At 40.2% G+C, this 21,760-nt stretch overlaps 1 protein-coding gene and 1 long non-coding RNA gene across 2 annotated transcripts in view; both read right to left on the reverse strand.

Annotated features, from left to right (window-relative positions):
- Positions 1-21,760, reverse strand: part of KIAA1217 (KIAA1217 ortholog) — a 366,730-nt gene that overhangs the window by 274,620 nt on the left and 70,350 nt on the right. The window lies entirely within an intron of this gene.
- LOC125321797 lies at positions 4,020-10,729 on the reverse strand. The gene is made up of 2 exons (XR_007201694.1): positions 9,988-10,729; positions 4,020-4,888 (listed from the first exon to the last, which is right to left on the reverse strand). It is a non-coding gene; the product is annotated as an uncharacterized LOC125321797 (long non-coding RNA).

Consider the following 21,760-nt stretch of genomic DNA (forward strand, 5'->3'; position numbering starts at 1 on the left):
TATAGGAAAAAAAGTAAAACAATATCACTTTATTTACATGCAAGTTTTAACCTTTTCAATTAGATACAAAAGTGCGTGTAAATAATTATGAACAATATTTTTTTCAATAAGAAAGGCCAGTTCTTAAGAACAAAAATGTGAGAATGTATAAAGCCTAAAAAGGAGTGGATTACACTTGCTGAATTACCTGAGGGTTTATTGAAGACACAGAGTACAATGGTACTGAAAAACGTCTACAGTGTTTTATTGTTCCCCTAAATGTCTGAACAAAGAAAACCCCATGGAAGGAAAAACAGCATAGGTTGGAACCCTTTGTATTTCACCCTCAAATAAAAACCCTTACATGCACATTCACTCAGTGATTGCTTTCAAATCTCATTCTTGTTACCAGAAGGAAAACCTGCAGATGAGAAGTTCATTGCAGCCAGGTTAAGCAGACAGACTCAGAGTTGGCTGAGCTTCACTCTTTTTCTGAATATCCTTCCAGTTCCTCTACCCATCTCCCTTTCATTGCCAGGATCCTTTTTTAAGTGGTTGTTTAGACACTTTTCCTCAATGTTTTCCTTATGCCTTCCAGAGTGTGATCAAAGACCCTGCTGCATCCCTTAGCAGGCAGGAGTCATTGCTCTCTTGGCTGCTGCTGCTGACAGCAATGACTACGGGTGCCTCTGAAGCACTGAAAAGGCAGCAGGAAAGTTGATGTGAGAGGAGAGGATCCACTGCTATAACACGAAAAGCTGAAAAATAATGCATGTTTAAGATATCACTACTGCATTTTCCCTAGTCTCATTGTACTTATTCATAAAAGTCAACAATATTGTCACCAGATAACCTCTGAAAGCTGAGGACAATCTTCTGCTAAAGCCAAAATCAGTGTAAATAATTATGAAAAAAAAATTTGCTTTTTCTCTGGATGCATCCTATCTGCTGTCACATTCAAATAGCAGTTTTTTAAACACAGCCTTAAAAAGTTCATTTTTGCCCCTGCTGCTTGTTCTGCCTTTGCCTGCTGTTGTACAGCAGCTCCCTAATCTCCCACTCAAAGTTGGTCTGTAGTTCTGGAGCTCAGCTCAAGAGGAGGTGGCTTGGCAAGCATCTGCCTTGCTGCTGAAACTGGGGTAGCTCCCTAGCGAGAGCAGAGAGAACGAAGGAGCCCGTAATGCTACAAGAGGACTACAAGGAAACACAGGAAGGAGCTCATTCTTCTTTGGAAACAAAAAAAATATTTCCGATCCAAACACTGAGTTAACATTATTAAGCAGTTTCTTTGTTGCAGCACAGCAGTCAGAGCAGCAACACAAACAGGCCCCAAGAGACGCAGGCAATACATATCCTGTACGCCCACACGCACACACACACACACAGAGGCATGCAAATACATAAAACTTACCAGTGCTTCCTTGCGCTTTTGAAAGCAGAAAAAATAACAAGTAGTCCCACCAATTAGACTTTCAAAAGAGCATAAATAACTCATGTGTTCAAACTCCACAAAGTTTCAATGAAGTTAACTGCCTTACTTCTCTTGAGGTAACCTACAGTTACTCAAAAACTTACTGGAGATTAGACAAATCATTATGATAAATGAGGACCAATTCAGAAATATTCTGGAAAAAATAAAATCATTACGATATTGAACTCTACCTTGAGATACTGGAAACAAATTACTGCTGAAATTCAGCAGTAGAATGCAGAAGCTCTGCATATTGTGTACTTACATGTCAGGGCTTTGGCAGGCAGAAGATGCACCAGAAAGCTGTCCCTGCCCACATCACCTCTTAATCAACCAGATTCGTATGAGAACGAGAAACCATATAGTGAGATGCAAAGTTCCTGAGACTGCATTTTGTCTTTTTCCTCAGCAAAAGAGGATGAGTAACTGTAAAACCTTGTTGTTCCCCCTCCTGTTTCTACCACCACCATTAGAACTTTGTGAATGAAGACTTAGTGTGTATAGATTTAATCTCCACTGGGCATTTGCTTTATTCCCCTGACTGTTCTTACAAAGCAGACACAGTGAAAGTGACTGCTGACTCCTCTGTCTGGGCATTAGCTCAGAGGCAACAGCGACCAGGTCAACAGACACAAGTTATGCACCAGCCAACTATTGTGCCACTTAGAGCATGAGGCCACTTAAACTGCATCTGCTAATCCCACAGTTTTGCATGCCTGACCCAGACAAAGCAGGCGAGGCTGCACCTAAATACCCCCCTTCCCTATAGATATAAAGAGATCTTTCCTTTCTAACCCCAGGGATTGGAGTCCGCTGTGCAGCTTCATTTGATGCCGTCTTGTTTTTCTTTCTGAGAAAATCAGTGCTTACAATGTGCCAAATAAACTTCCCCCATGCGTAAGTACAAGGGAGATTAAAAAACCTGAAATGGTCAAAATATTGTCTCATCTCCATTGGATAAGATCTTCCAGTGCTGTCTAGAAAGCACTGCTGGTAAGAGTGACTTCCCCTGCACTCCCTTCCCTGGACATTCCAGAGAGCTAGGGTACATTAAACACTTTAAATTACTAAAATCTCCAGGCACCCTGCAGACAATCCATGTGCCTCCATACATCATAGGTCATACACTTAAAATCTGTAACGAAGGCCAGTAACTTCTCAATGAAAATATTTCAAACATCCAATAAAAATGAAATATTATGGAATGGCATCCAGAATGCTCTCTGTCCTCAGGGAGGAAAGGTCAGCATGGGCCTTCCCTCGCTAAACACACTGTGCTTTCATAACTCTCATTTATATAGACTGTCTGAAATCACCCACTTATGAGATTTAAAACCCACATTTCTTCTTAACCAAAAATGTAAGTGGAGTAGAGACACAAAAAGTTCTTACTAGCAAATGATAAAGGCACTCACAGCTCACAATAAATGCAGTTTTTATTATTAAAATGTTCAAGGATCAAGAACTGAAATAACCAGTTACACTATTGACACCAATTAAGTATCCAAACTCAGTTGCTAGATGCTACATGGAAGCGCACACTCACAGAGTACACTGTCCTAGTTTCCCTAGGATGTCTATGTTCAGGGGATATCTATATTCACCTAAAGCAATGCAATATGACTATTTTAAAGTGCAGAGCTTTGAACAATTTTTAATGCTATTACTCAGCTGCACTGTAACAAGCTATGGAAATAAAGGGGACTTGCAGCAAGCTCGAACAGGGACACACACTTGAGGCATGAGACTGTACACACATGGCCACACGTCTGTGTATTAAACCTAATTTACACAAGATACTACCCATGCAACATAAATATATAATATCATCTAAAAAAACTTTAGTTTTCAGTGGATAAGGCTAAGAAAGGTAAAGAGATTTGTCCAACTACAATTCTCTTTTCCTCTTCCTTGCTAACCAACGTAACCAATTGTGCCTTGCCGTGGAGGAAGCTTACAGAAGGCAATTTCAAAGGGGAACAGAAAGGCTGAGGGTGAGAAGGACACCATTATGCAGCTAATGCCTCACACTGGCACAGTCAGCAGCAGAGGACAGACATCCTTATGACAGGATTAATATTGTCTGTACCACCCCCCCCATCCTCCCCTGCTGAAGTGCATGGTCGTGTCCAGAGGATAATCACAGGAGCAGGCACCAAAATATTTAGCAAATGTCATCAGCATTGGGAGAGGTGTCATGTTTACATCACCAGCACAGTGGGGAGAGGGGAAGGCAAAGATATTTCTAAAGACCAAGAAAGCCGTAACTGGTTAACACACATTTGCAGCATCAAGAACGGGAGGTGGAGATAACAGTGATGACAGGTTTGACACTGAACAAAAATTAGTTGAATGGCTTATGAAAATACTTTGCATATTTGCACACTTGCCATATATATCCCTGCATGACTTTGCATGATTGTCCTACTTTCAAAACATTTCAGCCTTACTGAAACTTTTCCATAGTCTAGGCTATCCTTACATAAACCATAAATTTGTAGATGGTTTTTTGACTTCCAAACTATTATTTTCACTAGCTTCTTGAATAATAAATCCATGCTTGCAGAAATTTGTCATTTAACAAGTTGTTTATTAATGAGAGGCCATCAAGGTTGGTTAGTTAAAAAAAATTCAACAGTCTGGTTTAATTACATCAAGCACAGGAACTGAAGTGGCCTGAATGCACATAAAATACTCAGGGAGCTCATAAACACAGTGTAAGAAAATTCATGAAGTTCTGAAGTATTGGTTTGTATATTCAATGTACATTGACTCATGCTACTATTACTTATTATTTGATAGTATCAGCAGAATGATTGGCATTTTATAAACATAAATAGACAAACTTACGTTCAAAAAAAAATTTGCACATTGGTCAATAAAAAGAAGATAACAATGAAAAAACAGATGACATAAATAAGCAGGGATAATGAGAAATCATTCCATTCATCACTGTTAAGTACTTTGATACTGCATATTCTGTTAGCGTATAGAGTAGACTGGTCCATGTATCTCCATGAGCTGTTCTTTGATTATGAAGGTGAGACCCTTTTGTCCCCCATACTGAGACAACATCTGTTGGAAACATCTGGATATAACCTGTCAGACCCACCAGACAGATAACACTAGGGAAAGCAAGACCCCAAAGCACTGGAGCAGTGCAGCTTAAAGTGTCAGTGTCCAGGGGTACCAACACAATCTAGGTGAGTGATATTATCCTGGCATGCACGACACTGGCAAAGTATTCTTCAGCCTTTTCTGGTGAAGAGTTGTCCTTAAACAATAAAAACATATTTCTGTGAGGAAAGCTTCTGGAGAAGTCAAAGAAATGGAGAATGCTTCAGCCTAATTGAAGGGTTTAGGAACTCAGATGACAGGACTCAAAACACAGAAGCTTGGTGCTTTTATTTTAGCAAATTCTGTGCAAAAAACCACAGGCTGATGGGACAGAAAAAAAAAAGAACATAAAACCAGAGTCAGGAGGCAGTACTTCACACAGATACCCCAAATCCTACAGACCCAAACACCAAAGAGGCTGATATCAAAGTTCTGGACCGAGAGAGACTGGTGCTCATGTTGTTTTGGGGCATGGTCTAGAGGGGATTTCTACAAATACACATTACACAGCCACTAACAGGATCTTGGTAGTAAGAAGTTGCTTAAGACTGCACTAATTACTACCACGGTGCAGAGGCAGTTTCAGAACTGCTATGCAAATTTCAGTTTCCTGAGCAGCTTTACAGTAAAGATAAATATCTAGTATTACATCTTTAAAAATGAATGTCATAATCTCGTAGAAATTTGTTCTTTAAACTTGTCTTAAAAGAAGTCATTAAAAAGACATAAGAAACTAATTGAAAATGGCCAATGTAACTTGTTTTACAGCTAATTTCAATCTAGATTTCAGGAAGATGAGATATTAGCTGGTTTTTCCTTGTCTTATGGCTCCCTCTCACTGGAGCACATCAGAACCAATTGCATTATTTACACTCCTGAGTATGAATCAAAGTCCGAAAGGTTTTCTATAACAGAGATAAAAGAACAGAGCACAGACATGATCCATCTCACAAGTGAAACACGATAAAGCTTCAACCCTAGGCAGGACATCTGTATGCTATGCTGCAACACGAAGCTTCCAAAGCCTCCAAAGTCTTTGAAGACTGATGTGGCAATTCAATTTGATGAAAAGGACCATATTAAATTTCTTATATAGCATACAAAGTGAGCTTATATTTCAGTTTTGGTTTATAAATGTTTAATCATACAACATCTGAATCAGCAAAACAAGGAGGATGGTTCTCTACACCAACATGTTTTCTTTTTGTTTGCTGTATTTAGTAAGGAGCACATTTATGAATCCCCTCTGTGGATTTCAGTCTCTTTGTGGAATTCAGACCAGAAGTGAGGTAGGAATTGAGAAAGGTTTTAATGCAAAGGGGTGAGTCATTCAAAGATTGCCCAAATATTTATTTGCCCTACAGAAATCAGTTGATGGGTGTAACATGGAGTTGGGTAACACCAAAGAAGTCCCCCTACCTCTCTATTTGCAATGCAGGGCTGGCACACAAGCACACACCAAAGCTTCAAAGGTTGTGAGGGCCTGTGGGCACATCTTTGCATGTGTATGGGGACAGGAAGGGGGAGGGGAGGACAGCAACACAGATTTTTCAGTCCATACTCTTCTGTTACAAGCACGATGCAGAGAGATTGCAAAAGGGTGTTTTCTTTGGACCTGAAGTGCTATTTGGGATATGAGCACTATTTCAAGTGGTTCCCCAGTACTTAATGAAAGGTCCCTTTTTATTACCTTGTGCTCAAGTGACCATATAAAACAGAGATGGGCAAACATTTTTAAGCAGGTTTTTTTTTGATTCAATTTTCTACATCACAGACAAATAAAGGCAACCCACAATGTGAATTATTTTGGGTAAAAAGGGTGATTTTTAACATAGTAACAACATCATCCTCAGTTAGGTAACATTACCTTTAACAACCACCTCATGAAACTGCATAACTTTAAAATTCTAAATGCCAGAGAGCAGACACAGCAATAAATATTGATGGTGGGAGATATTGCTATAGGGCAACATTTTTGGCTTGTCTATTAATACCATAAGAGTAGAAGGCTGCTCTTCAACACAGCTTTTGAAACTCTACTCTTGATATTCCTTTGGACATCTGCAGCCCAGAAAGGGTACAGGTAACTCATACTGAAATCTGTTGAATTTTAATGCAGTAGAAGCAGACGTGCCACAAGGTCTCCGTTATTGGTATATAGCATGATGGCTTGTTTTGTCAGGTATTTAATGTGGTGGCAGGAGGAAATTTTGGACTGCAGGCATTTATTTCAGTGGAATATCCACAAATACAGACTAGAAGAGAAGTAACCTTCTACAGTCATGGTATTATTTTAAAATTTTCTGCCTACATAAATATGACAGTGTCTCCTATGCACAATATAATGCTACGAAAAACATGCTTCCTTAGAGATGAGCATGTTAAAAATGCTTATGTTTACTATCTGAAAAAAACCAAAACAGTTATTAACAGTGCTAAAACCAAGAATGATTTTTAGTTTTATCAAATCACATTAAGAATGCTCTTAAGTTTTAAGCTGTTGGTTTACATTTATATTATCAAATGTAACCTTTCTGCTCTACCAAGAAGCCTGAAGGGCACCAGATTAGTCTAAGAATACAGAAGCTTGCAAGTGAACTCGTTGCTACTGAGCACAGGCTGTGCTGAAACGCTCTCACTATTCTCTCTGCTACCCTCTAGTGAACAAGGAAAAATAAGCTCTAAGCACCTTTGAATCTTACAGTGAATTGAATCTAAACTGAATCATTACTCAATTCAGTTTTCCAGTTTTGGACTAAAATAGAGACCTCTTTCAACAGCACTTCTGGCAATTATTTTTCCTGACTCTGTCACTCCATAAATCGAGAAGTTTAAGACTGCAAACTGCATTTAAAAACACATTTTTGTTGAGGAGGTGATAGGACTAGTTGACCTTAAGGTCTTTTTCTCTCTACATTCAGGACCTTTTTTTTCCTCTCCGTGGTACACATTATTTAGTAGTTTAAAATATTTTTTTAATTGTAACTTGCTTTGAACCATGATAAGTGTTTTGCTCATGGTGAGGAACTACTTGTCTTTTTTGAATATTGGGAAAGGGGGATGCAGTGGAGAATGAAGCATTGGAAAAATGTAGAGAATTTGCAGTAATTTAGTATCTACTGCCAGAGACAAGAAAGGGGTATTTCACTGATCTGTTCAAGAAAAGCGACATTCAGGACATATCGTGAAGGTTACTACACTGTTACTGTTTGCTGTTCCTCTACACCATTTCTAGCTCCTTTCCTGCCTCTTTCTGAGGATTGGTTTACAGATGGTAAACAGAAACTGATGTCTGTGTAACTCACCATCTGGCTAATAGATGCATTTTTGCATAGGCTCATTAGCATGCTCGTTCCATCCCAAATCCTCCATAACAGTTTAGTCTCTGTCTGTATCATCTTCATAACATAGTTAATAAATGCAAAATGCATACACGAAGTTGCAGTTCATGTGGAACATAATCACAGCTTTTAACTAACCAAAACATCAGAAATGGGACTCAACCCAACCCTCCTGAGCATCAGCTGCATTTGCTGTCTGGTCCACTTTTTGATTATTATTTTATTCTGCTTGAATATCTGCCTTTAATTTACAACTGGTTCATTTTTTTACCTGAGATGCTCTCTGCAAGAAAAAGCAACCGCTAACTTAATCTTTATAATCTGTATTTTACTTAGAGGGAAAGGCAAATCATTAAAAAGATTGCCTTAAAACCTAAGCTTATTTGAGTTATAGCTTGGCTGGCTTTTCCCATTTTAATTACCCTGAGATGCCTAAAAGCAAGAAGAGGAATGACAGGGCTAATTTTAGCCTATTCAATAGCATTACACAGTTAGTCAAGAACAGGGATTTTTTTTCTCCTTGACCTATTCTGTCCCCATTTAATAATACTGGTCAGAAAGTTCAAAACTTGGGTTATTCAAGCTCAGCGAATTACTGCTTAGAAGTGACAGTGTCACGAGAGACTAACAAACAGATAAACACAAAGTCAAAAATACACACAGGTCAGACTGAAAACAGGATCCAGCAGCAGCCAAGTGGAAGTCAAGAACAGCAGCACTGTGTGTGCATTGCATTAACTAAGGATGTGCTAAGGTCTCTCCTCAGCTACTTGTGAATCTTCAACTTTAAATGAAAATGGGAAATATTCAGAGGAGGAAAAAATCTACTAACATTCACTAATATGTTATCTATGAGTGTTTTAATATAGTTAGATAAAATAGAAAAAGCATGAAAATCTTATGCCAAATACTAGGGGAATGACAGCAAAACCAGTGGACTGGAGCCTGCACAGGATAAGGATGCTTCATCAGCACAGGCAGCACCTCCTCTACAGCCTATCACTGCACCACACTGCAGATGTGGCTCAGAGGCACAGCATTTCAGCCAGCCTGGACTCAGGGCTGGTTTTACATTGCTAATAGGGTTTCAACAACGACAGGCAACCACAAGGAGACAAGTTTGTCACTGAGCTGAAATGAACCCAACACCAACTAGATTTTTGTTGGTTTGGATAGTACTGTGGAGCTAATGAAAATGGAAGAATAGAGAGGAAATAAAAGAAGTAATGATGGAGAAGAAAGGGAGGCACAAAAAGGGAGAATATCAATAGAGAATGGAAATTAGTTGAGAAGAGGGAGAATCTAAAAATGCACAAAAAAGTGTTGGTTGCACAAGCCAACAACAGCAAAGCTGGAAGTCTAGATATGCCCAGCAATTTTCAAGAGACAGCATTACAAATGCACCAAAGATATGCTGCAAATAACTTGTTTATCCAGATTTATCCAGGTACAAATACAGCTTATGACCAGTTTTTAGAGAGCCAAACTTAGAAAATCTTTTTTAGCAAAAATTCTGATATGGACAGCAACGCAATTTCTGCCCATAACTCCAGCCTACCCATCAATGAGACTACACTTCAGTAGTGGTCTGGTAGGTTTTGTCCCAGTTTTATTTGGCAAGACTATCACTACTCATTTATACTTGCACATTCACTTGAAAACATACTCATTTTACCTCAGACTACTGAATTACCAGCATGACTCTAAGAACTCTAGTTTTAAAAAAGAAAACTCTAGAGAGAGTTACACTGACTCTGAAAAGAGGTGGCTAAATTCAGATCTCTTTCCACAAGATGTTGAAGACCCTCAGTTTCCAGTAATGATATTGTCAAGTGCTTAGCATACACAGGTTTTGACCTTAGTCATCTAAGTTTCAGAATTCCCATGTGATCCACTGGCAAAGTGCTTCAGTTTTTAGAGTGCTGTTCTCAAGGCAACAATGCATTGCTAAATTCCACACTTCAGCAGGAAGCTCCATTCAAGCAGAATTTGCAATTATATCAGACCCAGTAAAAAAGAAAAGCAAAAAAAAGTAAAAAAAAAAAAGAAGATATGTCTGGCCTCTTTTGTAATACCAACCAGTTATGTTTCCACAGTTCTTTTCCAGTCCTTTGTGCTTCCACATCTGAGCTGTACTTCTTGCCCATGGGCTTCACAGTGTTCTTCAGAAGAAAATGACAGCAGGATGAAAGGGATGGTTAAGGGTCCAAGGACCAATTTTTCTTCCCTCCAGACAGTAACCCTGTTTCAGCAAGCTCCCATCCATAATCATTACCCCACACCTGACATGGCAGTATTTGGACATAAGGCTTGCTCTTGCACCAGGGTCTAAAGCAGTACAAAGAAACCTCCCAAAGACAAAAAACCCCGAACTCCTAAAATTCTGCATACAAGGCAATTAATTGCAAAAGAGTTAAGTCATCTAAAGTAACTGCTGTCTGGGCCTGTGTTTTCAGTTTTCCAGGCAAGGTTTGGGTAGTGGGGGGCCTACAGGGATGGCTTCTGTGAGAAGCTGACAGAAGCTTCTGCTGTATCTTGACAGAGCCAATAGCAGCTGGCTCCAGGACAGACCCACCATTGGCCAAGGCCGAGCCCATCGGTGATGGTGGTAGAGCCTCTGAGATAAGATATTTAAGAAGGAAAAGAAAAAGTTATTGGGCAGAAGTAATTTGCAGCCAGAGAAGGAGTGAGAATATATGAGAGCAACAACTCTGCAGACACCAAGGTCAGTGAAGAAGGAGGGGCAGGGGTGCTCCAGGTACCAGAGCTGCGATTCCCCTGCAGCCCCACGGTGAGGACCGTGGTGAGGCAGCTGTGCCCCTGCAGCCCACAGGGGACCCCACACGGGTGAGCAGGTGAGTGCCCAAAGGAGGCTGTGACCATGTAGAAATCCCAAGCTGGAGAAGGCTCCTGGTCGGACCCGTGGGGGACCTACGCTGGAGCAGGCTGTTCCTGAAGGACTGCATCCCATGAAAAAGGACCCATGCTGGAGCAGGCTGTTCCTGAAGGACTGCACCCCATGAAAAAGGACACACACTGGAGCAGTTCATAGAGAACTGTAGCCCATGGGAAGGACTCAAATTGGAGAAGTGTGGGGAGCACTGGCTCCAGGGGGAGGAACTACATGCTGGAGCAGGCAAAGGACTCCTCTTCCCCAGGAGGAGGTAGCAACAGAATCAACATGTGATGAAGTGACTGTAACCCCCATTCCCCATCTCCCTGCACTGCTGGGAGATGGCAGGTAGAGAATCGGGAATAATGTTAGGCCTGGGAAGGAGGAAGGGGTGGGGGAAGGGTTTTTTAAAGATTTAATTTATTTATTCTTACTTACTTGTTGTCCTACTCTGATCTTTCGATTGATAATAACTTCAATTAAGTTCTCCAGGTCAGGTCTGTTTTGCCCTTGACAGTAATCAGTGAGTGATCTCTCCCTGTCTTTATCTCAACTCATGATGTTTCGGCATATTTTCTCTCCTCTGTCCAGCTGAGAAGGAGAGTAATAGAACAGATTTGGTGGCCCCTGGTCTAGCCAGGGTCAACCAACTACAGGTTGCTGTCACGAATAGAGTGCAGCTTTCTCCGCATTACTAATCTGGACTCATTAAAGGTCACCAAATAATGCTTTATTGTGGCAGGGCAAGGGCAGTACCAACAAAATAAGCCTTCTGAGTATAAATCCTTTCAATAGCTGATGTGCAGTTGATACAGGGGTGATGCACAATTGTAAGGTCTTCAGCAGGGATCAAGAACATTTAAATCAATGAGTTTAATCAATTGGCACATATTCACAAGAAAAAATCCAAGAAGGGTGTGTCTTAGATATGACATTTTGCAATGCCCATCCCAGGTGGAGATTAGAACAAATACACCAGGATAATTACTACCTAATTAGAATATAAATGTTATGACATTGTAGTCTGCACTTAGCCTGATAATACTAGAGATACAAAGCAAGCACCCACTTAATTATTTCAACACTTGAACAATACAGAGATGAAGAAACCTTTTCTAGAACTGAGATTCATCTCAGTGGAAAATTCCACTTTTTTTTTCATTTATTTTTATTTTAAATCATCAATATTCCCAATCAGGATTAATAGAAGTGGGGGTTTCTGAGGCAAAAAATAAAACAATTATATGGGATTTCAGGTAAATTAAAGTATTGTGCATGATAAAGCTAAAGTTTTTAGTTCAGGTGATTTTAGCTTCAAGGAGCATACACACAAAACAAAAATGGCAGTACAAATCTAGAAACCTCATGCCACCTTGCAATTGGTTTTTTTAGTGTAGCAGGACACTGCTTCTCTTTCCCTCCTCACTGCTCCCCCCTACCACCAAATAAAAAGAAAAATCCAAAACATCACTGAAATATTATTTTTCCACCAGGGAAATATGATTTTTACCAAATGGTATTTTCCAGGAGAAAAAGAACAGCACAAAAAAAAACCCCTTACCATCACTTTCTTCAAAGCTACTCCTGTGGCAATGCCAAGGAGTGTGCCAGGCTGTTTGTCAGACAGCTCTATTAGAACCTCCAACTCTCTGTCTCCTACCAACACATCACCTGTTAGAACAAACACAAAGCATGCAGCCTACCTTTTGCTTAGTTCATTCCCAGCTTGCTGCTTCCAGATGGGGCAAAATTACTGAAGCCATCTGGAAATATTATGATTATACATTTGCAGGGGAGAGTCTGGTGGTTCTTTCCACCTAATTCCTTCAGAAGAGTTTATGACTAGTATTGTTTCTCTGTTCAAGGATTTCAGATGTAGGAGTTTTTTAGAGTACAATAATACAAATTTGGAACCACTCCAGACAGAAGTCCTGCCAAAAGTAACATCCACAGACTAAAAAATGTTCACCACCCACTAGGAACAGTGCAGAGTCCATCCCAAACCAGTGTGACAGGCTGAGCAGTAACCCAACTTCTGACACTCAAAGCCCTGAGCTAGGCTGAAACCTATGGGACAGTGTCAAATGCTTTGCACAAGCTCAGGTAGGTGGTGTCAGTCACTCTTTCTTCATCCACCAACATCTTTACCTCATCATAGAAGGCCACCAAATTTGTCAGGAATGATTTGCCCTTAGTGCAGCCACGTTGGCTGTCACAAATCACCTTCCAATTTTCCATGTGCCTCAGCATAGTTTCCAGGAGGATCTGCTCCATGATCTTGCCAGACACTGAAGTGAAACTGATGGGACTCTAGTTCCCTGGGTCTTCTTTATATCCCTTCTTAAAACAGGCATTATGTTTCCCCTTTTCCAGTCAGTGGGAACTTAATTGGACTTCTCAAATACGATGGATAATGGCTTAGGCACTTCATCTGCCAGTTCTCTCAGAACATTTATCGCAGATACATTTCATCAGATCTCATGGACTTGTGTACCTTCAAGTTCCTTAGATTGTCTCAAGCCTGATCTGCTTCTACAGCAGGCGGTTCCTCATTCTCCCAGTACACACTTTTTCCTTCTGCAAGTTAGGCAGTGTGGCTGGAGCACTTGTCAGTGAAGACTGAGGCAGAAATGCCATTGAGAACCTCAGCCTTCTCCAAATCCCAGGTAACAAGGTCTCCCATTTCTATCCAGAGAGGGCCCACTCTTTCCCTTATCTTTCTTTCACCACCATGTATGTAGCAGCTTTTCTTGCTGCCGTTGATGTCCTCTGATATTCCTGATCAACTTTAATTTTATCAGGGCTTTAGCTTTCCTAACCAAATAACTGGCTGCTCGGACAATCTCTCTGTATGTTTCCCAGGCTACCTGCCCTTGCTTCCACCCTCTAGAAGTAGGCTTCTTTTTTGTGTTTGAGTTTGTCCAGGAGCATCTTGTTCATCCATGCAAGCCCCCAGGCATCTTTGCATAACTTTCTTTTTATTGGGATGTATTGATTCTGAGCTTGGAGGAGGTGATCCTGGAATAGTAATCAGCTTTTGTGGGTCCCTTTTCCCTCCAAGGCTTTATCCCATAGTATTTTACCAAGCAGATCCCTGAGGAAGCCAAAGCCTGCTCTCCTGAAGTCCCAAGTAGTGAGCTTGCTGTGCCTCCTCCCTGCTTCCCCAAGGATCTTGAATTCCATTTTTTCATGGTCACTGCAGCCCAGTCTGCCCTTGAGTTTCACCTCCTGCATCAACCCCTCCTTGTTGGTGAGATCGAGGTTACACATAGCATCTTTCCTTGCTGGCTCCTCTCACTTGGAGAAGGAAGTTATCAACAACACTTTCCAGGAACCTCTGGATTGCTTATCTCCTGCTATGTTGACCCTCCTGTTGGGATGGTTGAAGTCCCCCATAAGGACCAGGGTTTGTGAATGTGAGGATGCTCCTGTCTGTCTACAGAGACCCTCATCCACTCAGTTGTCCTGATCAGGTGGCCTGTACCAGACCCCCACTGTAATGTCACCTGTCCCTTCCCTCCCTTTAGTCATGACCCATAAGGTCTCAGTCAGCTCCTCATCCATCCCCAGGTGGAGCTCCATGCATTCCAGCTGATCATTATCATAGGGAACAACACTCATTCCTCACCTCCTCTGCCTGTCCTTCCTAAAGAGCCCATATCTTTCCATTCCAACACTCCAGTCAGTAATAGGAACCATCTGACCACTGATGACAACTAGGTCACAGCCCTGCAGTCTTCACACATCTCTAACTCCTCTTGTTTATTCCCCATGCTGTGTTTGCACAGAGATATTTAACTTGGGCCCCCCTTATTTAACAGTAAGCCAACTTACTGACTGTAGTGGCAGCAATTCCTTTGTCCTGTTCTTCAGGTGCTTCTCTGCTGACCTGTGATCTCGTACCAGGCTCTGGGCATCTCCTGCTGGCATTGGCATCAAACTGGTAGAGCAGGTAGATTGTGGTTCCCCTCCCTCGGCAACCTTAGTTTGAAGCCCTCTTCACTAGCTGAGCAAACCTATGACGAAATACTGCAGCTCCTTCTCACCACAGAAACATTATTATTCAGGTGCTTGTGCTGTACAGCAACAGCTTATCTGCTGCAGATAAACCTCTCCATCTCTTCTGATTTTAAAAGGACAGTCAAATGGATTTCTCCATACAGCTTCTCCTGTATTTAAGCCAGAAGTCTTCTCAGACTGGTGGGGGCTAGTACAAACCTGCACCTTACTGTGGCAATATGAGCTTCCCACCTTGCACATTCCTATTACTTAGAACCTTACAGGAAATAATAAGAAGAGTTCTGGGTGGTTCTGCTGCCCATCAACAATTTAAAGTGTAAACATCTTCAGTCCAGCACCTTTGCCTATGTCTATCAAGAAGAGGACCTAATTGTCCCAGATTGCCACCAATCACCACCAGCATTTCAGAAAATAGAAATAACCTTAACCTTAAATATGCTCAAACATGCCACAAACTTACCGTAGCTTTTCAAATGTTGCCCTCATAGATAGCCCAGGGGAAACCCAAGGAGAACACCACAGCCCTTATCAGCTTGAATTCAAAGGAGGGAGAGAATAGCAACAGGATGAAGCATGCACAGGCACATTAGGGGAGGAAACAAAAACGCTCCTTCTTGCCTCACTGGGATGTAGCAACTTCCAGTGACTGTAGCCCAGCCCTCCACCAAACTGGTTTGTGCCCTCGAGGGTATGCCAGGAAATTAAAGGCTTGTCATGCACTTCTGTTGTGGCAACATGCTTACATATAATTTTCAGCAATACATATGTTCAAAAGATATACACTGTGTGAGTCTTTGTTACACAGATGTAAATAAAACAGTGTGAATATAGAACTAAGAAGCCTTTCTCTCCAGGCACTCAGCCTCCTGGAACGCTGTAAATATGCACTGTTAATGCATGGCTGTTCTACAAGAGTTTTCCTGGAAAAAAAAACCCCGTTAGAATGATATATATTCAAACCACTCACAAAAAGAAAATTTAAGCTTAAATTAAGAGCAGAAAAATAAAAAGGCAATTTAGATGGAGAGATAAAAAATTCTTTACAAGGAATACACACATGTAACTCCTTAAAAAAATTCCTATCTCTTGATCTTCATGAATTGTTTATAATTAACGTTCAGTTAATATATGGATTTTAATTACTATGAGACAATTGTGAAGACAACTTTTTAGTTCAATAATATTCTCTCTCGGATCACTAACTCAGTTCCAGAAACTAAGGCAGTAAACTGAGTTCCTACCTTACTGCTTACAACAAGATGTGGAAACCCTTCTCCTAAGAACTCTTTTTGTCCACCAGGAGAGGATGTCACCATGACCTCTCATGCCACAGCTGCACTGAGAGAGAAATCCTCATGCTTGCTCTTTTTTCCCTATAAAATGAACTGAAAATACTGAGAAGCAGAAACCACCAGCCCCGAGGAAGGACAACTGCAGGGATCTCTGTACTGCACTTTGCAAAGTGGGGCTGTGGTGGGTGATGGACATGACCTATGTTCGCTGTGGTCAGAGACAATCACAGATCCTTTGTAAATCAGCAATTTCCCATTGTGCTGCTATGTGTAGGGAGACTAACAACATTCAAATAATATCAAAAACCTATACAAATCATATTGGCACCACCAGACAGGCCTAACAGCCCTCCCTCCCCTGGTGTGTGACTTCCTGTGTTCCTTTGCCATAAAATCATAGATTCATGGAATTGTTAAGGTTGGAAAAGATCTCTAAGATCACAGAGTCCAGTGGTTAACCCAGGACCACTGCGTTCACCACTAAACCATGTAGTATGCAACAGAATCAGTCCCAAATCCAGAACTGGCAAAATCCATTATCTGTACAGTTCTACACAGAGCAAGGTCCTGCAAGCATCACCCACCATTTATTTCTGCCAACGCTGTACATCTCTGTGCCTTCCTTCCTTCTAGATTGGAAGCAAATTAAGCCTTTGGAAAATAGGAAGTGATTTACATAAAGTATTAATGCCTCTTGATGCAACAGTATTCAATATTTTATTCTTTGTTGCTTCACATCAATCAGAGTCTCTCAGATTTCAGAGGAATGTTTGCCCAGTCACTGTGTAAAGCCAAATATAAAAAAAAAAAAATCTGCTCATTCCTTGACTGTAATTAATTATGTATTTATAAGCTCATAGTCTGGTGGATCACAGGTATTTTGCAAAAACCTAAATATAAAAAATCATTATAGACTACATTTTGCATGCAAAACTTGAAACTTCTACAGTTTCTATCATCAGTTATAAAGACTAATAAAAATTCTTCTAATCAAACAAAGGAGGTCTAAAGCCTTCCACAGTATTCCTCACAAATGCAGTCAGGTCACTATTGCTACACATCACCTTATAAAACTGTGAGATACACACAGACTGTTGCTCTTCAGCAAGTACTGTCTGCCAAAATGGACTTTCATTTTCTATTCCATAATTAATTCATGTTTAGATATAGGTGTCTAGAGGCAAAACCTACACGTGAACTGAATAGTGTATCAGCTACAGGTTTTACACAACTATCCTTAAGAATTCACTGAGGAATTAAACATCACGTAATGATGAAATGACCTTGTCAAGGTTATGCAAAACGTGTCTGGCAGAAATGGGAATCACACTTTTAATCACCAGAGCCTACTTAACCACAAAAGTCAAACTTTCACTCTCTTGAATTTGGAAAAAAAAAAAAATCTAAATCAAAGTGTTTTCATAATCCACTAGAAAGGTATAATATAATTGGATACTGAATAAATAAATCCCAGTTTACATGCAGTGATATGTCTATTTTGCCAATATTGACATATGTCTTCTTTGCTAATATTGGCTGCTTTTTCTGTATTTTAATATTAATATCTAACAATTTTGTTTAGATTTGCTGTATAATAACACCTTTCTCTGAAATGGGATCCATTTTTAAATATATATTTTAAGTACTTCTTTCAAAGCCCATAATAAAAATTTATCTGAAATTTACTCTTATCTCTTCCAAACTCAAGAATACCTACCAGCCTCTAATGCTATAAAGTTCAAGTCTACTATCAATGCCTGGTTTATTTTAGTTTTGTGTGTCCCACTTTCAAACCAAATGCTTCTAATGAGATTAAAAGAGGAAAAAACATCAACTAAATAGAACAACTCACCTGGGCATCTTAGAAGATCATTTCAAATCCATATTAAAAGCTTTCCTGGGATGGTTCTAACACTGAGGAATAACATATTGGCCACAAGAGCCTGTGGTTTACTTTAGCCCTAGGATAATGAAAAAAGCAGAACAATAAATAAATGGTCATTTGTCTCCACTTTCACCAGTGTTGCATGGTATGTTAAAACAATGTAAACCTGAACTGTATAAACCTCCATCCCTCAAAAATTGTGAATGGTTTCTCTGTGCTGGAATGTTTCACTGATCCCTGGTAGGGGATCTGCACGGTTGAGTAGAAAAACAGAAATAGCTTCTGTGCTTCTCATATGAACATCACCATCTTTTTGAGGTCCTTAGGTACCAGCAATGAGAGAGGATCAAAATGGGCAGTGGTTGCTGCAAGGTTTGTTTGAGTCCAAACAATCAGATTGAGATCTTTCTTGGTGTCATTGACGATAATAAATGTGATGTTATTAGTTCCTTTCTTGCTCATCAATGTGAAAGGATCTTCATATATCTGCAAACAATTTGTAGCCATATTTCATGAGCTCTGGAACTGAAGGAGTCACCAGCAAATAAGACTGGCTCTGCACTGGTTTAGTTCTATTAAAAGAAATAAATATCAAAATAATACAAAACCTCCATGCTTGTCTCAGGGACTACATACACCTAAAAGCAGTGTGATTAGCCTTTGCTGTGAAAATACTACAGTTATTCAGATCTGTCTAAATGATAAAAAGAGAAATTACTACTAGAAATAGAGACTTAAAAAAATGATTTTTAACAACATCTATATTTAAACTCCAAAATAGCTAAACCATAAAGCATGTATTTCATAGTAAGTTCTGCAACTAAACAACAATTAATTCTTTAAATATCGAACTGCTTATCAGCCTACCAAGCCTTTAGGCCTATAACATTAAAATATAATTTACAATCTCAAAAGCCAACACAAGGAAATGTGAATTCTTGTTTACAGGGTGTTATAAGGCAACTTAAACCCGTGTACCAAGATTATGCTTTAATCAAGACTAATCTCCCTTTCTGTTTTGGAGCCAACACATTCCCAGACCTCTGGTGGTTTAGGGCACACCAGAGGATGTCCTAAGACAGATCAAAGCTTTGCCTGCCAGCAGCACAGGTATTGCTGTAGGAGTCTGACTTGCCCCACAGTTGTTCCTGGGACACTCGGTGTTGGCTATATGTCTCAAGCCAGACATATAAATTGCTCTGTGTGACTATCTTAACCTCTTCACCTCAGCTGATGGTAATTACATCATGGGATACTCCAAGAGGAGGAAAATGAGTATGAGGATTCACCCAAGCTCAGTAAATGTCCTTCCTTCTAGTTTCCCCAACTCCTATATGTGCAAATTACTCCCACTTACAGCCTTCCTGCTGCAGCGGAAATCAGAGATGTTACTTGAATTAAGCTGTTTTCTACCAATCCCTATTTGACCTACTCACACCCAGTCTGCTACACAGCACCTAAGGCAGCCTGTACTGGCATTAAACTCCTCACTAGGCTTAGCAAAGGTTTCTCTTGCCATACAGTCATTCATAAGACCAGTGATAGGTGAGCAGGTGTTGAATGGAGCCTTCAAGTGTTTCCAACTTAAAAGCCTTCATGGGAGGGGGGCATCTTTTAAAACACATAGAATCTAAAATTGAGAAAGCAATAACTCTCCCTGAGATTAGCTCAGCTGGTCAGAGCAGACTGCTAATAACACCAGGGTCAGGTTCAATCCCTGCATGGGCAATTATTAATTTTCTCCTTTTATCGTTTCTTTTTTTCTTTGCCTTTGTTTCGTGAGTTCTTTTACTCAGAGGTCGAATTAAAATGCAGGAGATCAGGAGTTTATCTTCAGATTTAGATGTTTATTTTATCTTATCTATAATACAGCTGCACATGATGTGCCTCTAAGTTAACAAGGTGGAAAATGGCCATGAGTTCTAACTTCCAAGGCTTTTTAAGGTCCAAATCACCCAATTATGGAATGCCAATTAATTTGGTTTTACTTATAATCCAATAACTAACTATTCATGATGTGCACTGCGGGTTTTTTTGACCCAATACCAGAACACCCAGATTTGTAAAGAAGGAAGGAGAAAAGAAGAAGAACAAATCCACACCCCAAATCCTCCATTTTGTTACATATATCCATAAACCTAATTTTCTACATCTCTACATATTCCACCCACTGATACAACTTTAATTATACAGCAACAACCTCAGTGTTATTGCACAATTTGGGAAGCCTTTCCCAAGGCTTCAGGTCAAAAGCAGTGTGCTTCTGAGGATCACTGTCAGCACTGAAAGGCTGAAATTCTCAGAACTCAGGGTTCCAACAGGCAATTCTCTTAAGAGTTGGACTTGATGATTGTTGTGGGTTTCTTTCAATTCAGAATATTCTGTGACTCAGGTCTCTTGGGTGACTCTTTTATCTCCTGTAGTGATGCAACAGCTCCTTGCTGCCACTGTTTGGAAGCTAACAAATAAATTACATTTTTAATGTCACAGTATTTATTCTTTGATTGTTCCTGGACACCAATTCACCGTTGTACGGAAAAAACTGAGAACGCAATTTATAACCAGAGAATTGGCCAAGACAGCCTCACACAACCCCACCATTCACATCACAATCAGTAAAGTAAGAATGAGCAGTAATTCACACATTGTTTCTTTGCCTAAAATTCTTCCTACACAGATAATTTTACCTTTCCTTAGACACCCTTCCTCTCTGCTGGGCTTTGAAACTCAACAATAAAAAAGTCTTGACCTTAGGTGTATGCCTTTTGTCATGTTGTGATGTTTCCGTCTAGATTTTGGGAGACATAAACCCTTACAAACCTTCACATGCCTTCTCGAAAACACTAGAAGCAATCTGGCACAAATGAACACAAATCCCTTCCCACAGTCATGCTTTGCCACCTCTCTGCTCCAGTGAGATAGAGTTCGCCCTGGCAGCTGATCCCACTTTCTGGAGTATAAAGGAGACCAACAGAGGGAATGCTCCTACAAAACTTCACCTCAAACAGCTCCTGACAGCATTGGAGAGATCACCTGGGAGAGAGCAGCTTCTTTCCAAAAGGAGGACAGAGTAAGGAGCAGCGTAAATACAGATCCCAAAAAATTTCATCTCCCAAATCATCTTCCCCAGATCCCACCACTCACTTTGTCCCTAAGCTGCAAGGTCCTGGGTGCTGTCAGCAAGACATTCAGGCTGGACTTCCATCAATTCCTGACTCACACCAGCACCCAGCTCTGGCAGGGACAGGATTGCCAGAGCCCTGCTCCTACCTCCACCCACATCTTAAAGCTAATACCTGATTCAGAAAATGGTATTCCTCAAGAAGTGCCAAAAAGTTCATTTATATGTGATTATAGTTTTCTAAACTCCTTAAAATTCAAAAGTTGGAGCTAATTTCAACATTAATTGCCTAAATATTCAGCCAAATTGCTTCCTTGCTCCCAAGTGAGAGGGTAAAAAAACCAGACTCATCTCAAGGTTTGCAAACATAATTGATTTGGCATCCATAGCTGTGAAGTAGTGACAGCTCTTCATAACATCAAATATCTTTGAATATTCAAAAGTTAGACTTCAGGGATGGCTGGAATTGATGCAGTTTTCCTTTTTTGGAATTTTTTTTCTTTTTGTGTTTGGCTTTTTATGAAGTAAATCGGACTTTATACAAACTTTGCTCTCTAATAATAGTTACATAGAAAAATTACATAAAGAAACACAGCTAAGTCTATCTCATCAACAAAAGTTATTAGAAACTCAGAACAGGC

Source organism: Corvus hawaiiensis, chromosome 1 (assembly GCF_020740725.1).
Source record: "Corvus hawaiiensis isolate bCorHaw1 chromosome 1, bCorHaw1.pri.cur, whole genome shotgun sequence".
NCBI classification, from domain to species: domain Eukaryota; kingdom Metazoa; phylum Chordata; class Aves; order Passeriformes; family Corvidae; genus Corvus; species Corvus hawaiiensis.